This window comes from Perca flavescens, chromosome 8 (assembly GCF_004354835.1).
Source record: "Perca flavescens isolate YP-PL-M2 chromosome 8, PFLA_1.0, whole genome shotgun sequence".
Taxonomy (NCBI): Eukaryota; Metazoa; Chordata; class Actinopteri; order Perciformes; family Percidae; genus Perca; species Perca flavescens.
Window position 1 is genome coordinate 18,749,339 of NC_041338.1, and position 6,342 is coordinate 18,755,680.

Sequence of the window (6,342 nt, forward strand, 5' to 3'; positions counted from 1 at the left end):
CCTACACATTCATATGTTAATCTGAGACCAATTCTAAATAACAGGTGCAAATTATTCTAGCTCTACCCCTCACAAAATGAAAACAACTCTAGAACTGTGAATAGCAAACACAGAGGCCCATAAGATGTCAAAATGTGGTGATATCGATTACATCATCAATTACACTCTTTGCAAGCTCATTAGACAACAATAGAAAGTTGCAGTGGCTTAAATCATACTCCGCTGCAGGGAGCTGTGCTAAAACCTATGCCCTCAAGCCATTATTCAACAGCATTAGGAAAACCATAACCATGCTTGAATCTAAAAATCAACCCTATATGTATTTAAAAGCATAACATCTTGAGTTGCAGACAGACTTCACCATGTAGCTTAATAACTGTGACCAGAGCCCCTACAGCTATTAACTGAGATCACAGGTTCAAAATCGATCAATGACCCCCACATACTGATAATGCAGAATACCAATGTAATATTTTCACATCTGGGATTTTTGTAATTCACTATGAATCAGTGCATAATTGCATGGTTTGTGTGAGTGTCATTAATGAGTTAACTAACATAAAAATAACTCTCCATCATGTTTGCTACAAGATAAAGACCCCCTTAGAAATCTCCGTAGGACTTCTGGAAGTCCCTAGACCTTATAATTTAGCAACATGTAGAATGAACGGCCTGGTGAGTCAGGACGCGCCCATGACACCTTCTCCAGCACCTGACATCCTGACGGATAAGATGGGCCATTACTAAGCAACACGGCAAAATCTGCCAGTAAAGATGACAGAGCCGAACCATATGCCCCAATCACCAGGACAAACGTTTCAGTTTCACCACAGATCAAAGTGTTTACAGTCGTCGGGTGCTTCCTGATCTTTTGGCTGCAGGCGGCAGTTTAAATCATCGGTATGTGCGGCGCAATTATATGGCCTCTGGCGTGGTCTAATGAATGCTGAATTGAACACTCAGACTTCATGCTTTAAATCAGATGTGCTAAATGCTGAAATATATCCGTTCACCTGCTTTGTGCATCGACTATTTTTTGGGAGGGAAGTGCATGCCAGGATGTGCAGCAGATCAGCGTCATCCCCACCACGCCACGATATGTCAGATATTGCACATGTCTCTCTGCATCTGTCAATACGACACCCAAATGCAAAATGCGGTTTCTTCGTACCTATATCGTCCAATTCTGCATTGCAGAGGGCGCATTAAGCTCCATCCCAACCGCGCATCTCACTCAGTCTGTTGTAAACAACACTGATTCCCCAGCTGTCAAAAACGCAGCGCCCGGTTACTCTAATAATAATGTTAAACAGTCATTTTTCACTATACCTCGTGTCCTTACCTTCCGTAGCGGGCAAATGCGTCCGTCCGTGCGTCCTTCACGATGCTCACCACTGCTCAGCACCGCATCGCCGGGCGCTCAGGAGCCGGGAAATAAACTGACAGAGCAGCGGTCCTGTCCCCGCGGATTGGATGAAGGGTTATGACTGTCAGCTTGGGGGCGCTAGACCTGCTTGTTCCAAAGGGCCATGGAGCAGTGGCTCCCACAGTGGTGTCCCGGGTTCCTCCTGTAAGTTCCCCAGCACATGAGGATGACCTGAGGAACATTTTAAGAAGTGTATTCTATAATATCTTTAATACCTCTCAGTCTACACCAGTGACTGTAAAAATACTACACACATTAGCCTACAATAAATGAAATGACCCAACTTTTCCTCAGTATATGAGCTTGGCTGGCTTAACCCTGTTACTGTATAATGGGTTGCCTTCAGTCTATTACATATTATATTCTTATTTTTTGCAATGTATCACCATGTATCCAGCTAATTTAAATAGCACATGTTACTGTATTGTTTGAACAGTTAGCTTCATTTAATATTTTATGTGTTTTCTTTTGCTGGGTGCAAATGTTCCACCAAAACAAGTTTCTTCCCAAGACTATTGCAGTGTCACAATCACTGCGTCCAGAGCTTAGCACCGCCCCAGATGATTGGCATTGGTTTAAAGAAATGCAAACTAACCCCTGACCGTTTCTTCTCCTATCCTAGAATGTGTGTGTGGTGTAGCCAGACTTTACTCCACAGCACTGTGGAGATAGGTCTGGCAATGCGAGATTACTGATGTAATAAATCAAGTGAGAAGTATGGGCATTTTCTCATAGACTTCTATGTATTCAGACTTCTATTTGCAACCAGTGGAGTTGCCCCCTGCTGAAAATTAGATAGAATGCAGGTTTAATGCACTTCCGCAATGGCTTCACCTGAGACGGTTTAGAACCGAGACGCCCCAACTCAGAGTAGTTGCTGATATCTGTGTCACTGCCATGCCGTCGCCACTGTTCTGTCTCTCGTTTATTGGCTGTGTCACAGGTGATACCCAATCAGCACAGATGTGTATGTAAACTCATAGGAATAAAAACACAACAAGGTGTTTAATGCACCCCTGTTTCAGCTTAAATAAATGTGTTGCTACGTTTTGTTGGGGCTGATTGGGCCTATGTTTCATACCATTGACGCAGTATATAATGCCCTATCTTTAGTTGGCTTCGCTTTTCAGACCCGGAATCTCCGTTCGTTATTTTTTTACAGTCTATGATTAGCCTATAGCAAAGAGGTTATAATTGTTATAACCCTTTTGGTTATAGGTTAGCTAGTGATCTGTGTGTGTGCATGTGTGGCTCTGTCTGTCCACAGCTAATCTCGCACTCTACTGGACCCATCAGCCTTATATTTTTTGTTTGCACATTTATGACTGACGCCATCTTGACTTTAAGGGAGCCTGGAGGGACAATTGATTGAGATCTTTAATTTAACCCAACTCTTTTTTGTCTAGGAGGGGAGAGGGAGAGTTATTTATTTGTTTAATATGATGTTATGCAACTCTTTAATCATTAGATTCGTAACTAACAACTGATTCAATTTTTGCACCCGTGGGGAAGCAAAAACAACAACAAAAAGATAACGTTACACATCCTTAACATAATTTAACAAACAGTTGCCCACCTTGAAATAGACTCCAGCAAGTGGCATTCATCTGAAGTCGTCTTTCAGGCCAGCAGACAAATTTAAGTCCTGTATCTACTCTCATTTCAGCTCTGTTGGTCTCCACCTACTCCTGAGAAATAGATCTGTCTTTTGAGTTCACTTTCCATTTGGTAACTGTTAGCTTTGTCTGCCGTTTTGTGTTGGGCAGGGAGCATGCACACTGAGTTTATCAGAGCTTTGTAGCTGGAAACGGCTGCTGGAGGCAGTTGATGATAAGAGCTGCTGAAAGTTAATAGAGCCCAAAAAGCTCCTGGGTTTGTCCTACGTTTGTTTTGTATGTTATTAATATCAAAAATATAAATGCAGATTATCTTAAATAGTGACATATCTACACTAAAGACATAGCAGAGTCGGTTTTGTTTTTCCCAAATGGACAAAAAAAAGTAGTTATGTAGGCCTTACTTGTGCCACACAAATAATTATGTTCCTGAATTAAAAACCTGTGTGCACATATATTAATAATTTTGTAATGTTATTAGTTCCCTGCAATGAATAACTGATGCATCATCTGTTAGAACTGTAATGGTTTAATCTCCTTTATTTGCTTCTGACTTCATTTCTTCCATTTAGCCTACTCCAGTTGCCAGGTTTTGCTAACCTCTCCAGTCACTCCCTGCCATTTCTCACCTGCCCACCAGCCTTTACCACCTGCTTCCCATTAGTCATCAGCCCCAGTATTATATACTCCCCGCCAAGCATTCACCTTTAGTCCAGCTTGTCTAGAATAGAAAATGTAGTGTCAATGGAATAGACAATTAAGTTTTTGTGTCTACTTGAGTTGTTTTTCCTGTTTTTGTTGTGTGTATGACCTCTTGACTGCTTTTAGACCTGTCTGCCTTACACCCTTTTTTGTTCTGACTGAAATCCCAGTAATGATGAGCTGTTTTGCTAGTTAACCTCTGCCTCAGTGTACAATTAAAGGGATACGCCACCGTTTGTTGAAATAGGGCTTATCATGGTCTCCCCTAGCTGTAGATAGGTGGCCAACGCATTTTTTGTGCATGCATTGTTTTAGTCCGGTGCAACACCGGCAGCGCCACCGCTAGTTAGCTTAGCGTAGTGAATGGAATCCTATGTTGCCGGTTAGCATGTTGTGAGTAAAAGTGAGCCAACAAAAGACAAAAAATTATTAAATTATTAAATTATTAATTACTTGTTGGCCCACCTATCTACAGCCAGGGTAGACCGTGATAAGCCCTATTTCAACAAACGGTGGCGTATTCCTTTAAGTCATCATTCCTGTGTCTGATTTTCCGCAAAAAAATACATTTAAGGAATGTCAAAGATAACACTGTTGTTACAACAATGTTCAGTGTGGAGGAAACACTTTCAAAGAAAAAGTGTCCCTGTAAAAGTGTTGACAGTAAGGTTTGTGAATTATCCAGAGAAACCATTTTTCTTTTTCAAATGTATTTTGTCATCACTTTGAGCAAACCAAACTAAAGTCTTTTGGGTGGCGGCAGCAAAAGTTTCAGAGGAATAAATCTCAAAATATGAGCAGATAAATCTATTTGCATGACTAGACACTACCAGGGATAGATGAGAAATGTGTGAGACTGCAGCCTGCATGTTAACGTCAGTCTGTTTTTCATCAGGCAGATATCAAAAGGGCACCTCTACTAATTACAAAGCCTTGCCCATGTGTCAGTCCAAACATGAGACCATCTCAATCCCCTAGGATTAGATTTAAATCTTGAATGTAAACACCACACAGCAAATAATAATATGCTGTGGCGGCGGACCATAAATAATGCAGGAATCTTTGAGAAAGAGCAGAGTAGAATTAATTGAAGGATTTAACCACCTTGGATACATTTTTGGGGAAACATATCAAATAAGTTCTTTTTAATGTGATCAAAAACTGACTTTGTTTAGTGTTGCTGATTATTTCCCTGAGTCTGTTATTATTCAGACTTTTCATCAAAACAGTATTGTTTTCTTTGTGATGGGAACTGCTGTGGGAAAAATGTCACTCCACCGAAAAAAAGCCAAGCCAAATGGGATTCAGTAACAGGGAGGAAACTCATTACATCTAAATAGAGAAGCATAATACAGTACCAAAAATGATCTAATTTTGTGCACAGGTTATCCCAGATCTAAGTGTATTACAGCCTCAAACAAACACTTTTGTTCCTCTTACAACCTGGCAGTGCAAATAGAGATGGATCCTGCTGGTGGATAACACTGTTACAAGGCCGGTCTCTGGGGTGGATAAGAGGAACAGCAAACACCCTGCTGTCTGGAGAAAAGAATAGGTGGCTGTCATCTATCTGCCTACCAGAGGAGGAGGGGGAGGGGCATGGAGGAGGAAGAAGAGGGAGGGGTAAATATGATTTAGCCCCAATGATCTCCACAGGGGCTTCATGCAAAGGTAACCCCCACCCACCCAGTCCAAACACACATGGGACAAGGAGGGGGGTGCATGGGGAATAGGAATCAGGGCATGAAAAGAGTTATAATCCTGGTGCTCTCATGATAAAAAAAAAAGGAGAAGGGGTTTGATAGAGAGTATCAGATCGATAGAACAAAGCACTCTCACTTTATGTAGCATCCATCCAACAGGACCACAATGATTTACCCCCCTCCCCCCCCCCCCCCCTTCAGGGTAAACTATTTGAGTTGATAGAAACATTGATGAAGAAACAATACCGTTACACTGGAACGGGTGATTTCCCTTCTACAACTGGGGTTTTCAAATTCAGTCAAACCAAACCTACCACTCAGGCTCCAAAAACTGCTTGGTTTTGACGGATGTGTTTGCCTAAGTGTGTGTGTGTGTGTGTGTGTGTGTGTGTGTGTGTGTGTGTGTGTGTGTGTTGGCAAACCGTTCATCAGCCATATGGAAATGTCACAGAGTAATCATAAACAATTATCCTCCCCAGCTCTTGGAGCATCAGAAAAGGGCAAATCTACATAAAGACACAAAGGCACTGCCACTTACATCTAAGGGACAGACGCCCTGAAGCTCAGCACACACTTTAAAAGATCAGAAACTAAATGATGGTGTTTTTCTAATACCTGCCTTTAATAGCCTTTATACATGATGCCTACATGATGTCTTATTGGAAAGTAGATGCTAAAAGATCTTGTCCTTGACATGAGCATCTGGGATGCAAATTATGTGCTTTAAAGCTCACTGGTTGTTTGGAAACATGAACATCACTACGAGACCATGTAATGATCTTTTTTCCCCATTGAAAGCAGACTGGAGGTAGACATAAAACTACCCATAGATCAATTCAAACCAGGCTTTCCGCCCAGCAGTAAATCAAGGAACTGGACACAGAGGAGGTGGGGA

General features: G+C 41.7%; 1 protein-coding gene across 1 annotated transcript in view; it reads right to left on the reverse strand.

Moving 5' to 3' along the window:
- The window catches only part of LOC114560516 (contactin-1a), a 63,189-nt gene extending 60,025 nt beyond the window's left edge, over positions 1 to 3,164 (reverse strand). Inside the window, exons 1-2 of the mRNA XM_028585948.1 lie at positions 3,003 to 3,164; positions 1,343 to 1,597 (exon numbers count right to left, since the gene is read on the reverse strand). The gene's annotated coding sequence lies outside the window, so the exon portion shown is untranslated. The remainder of the gene's footprint in view (positions 1 to 1,342; positions 1,598 to 3,002) is intronic.
- Positions 3,165 to 6,342: the final 3,178 nt, after the last annotated feature.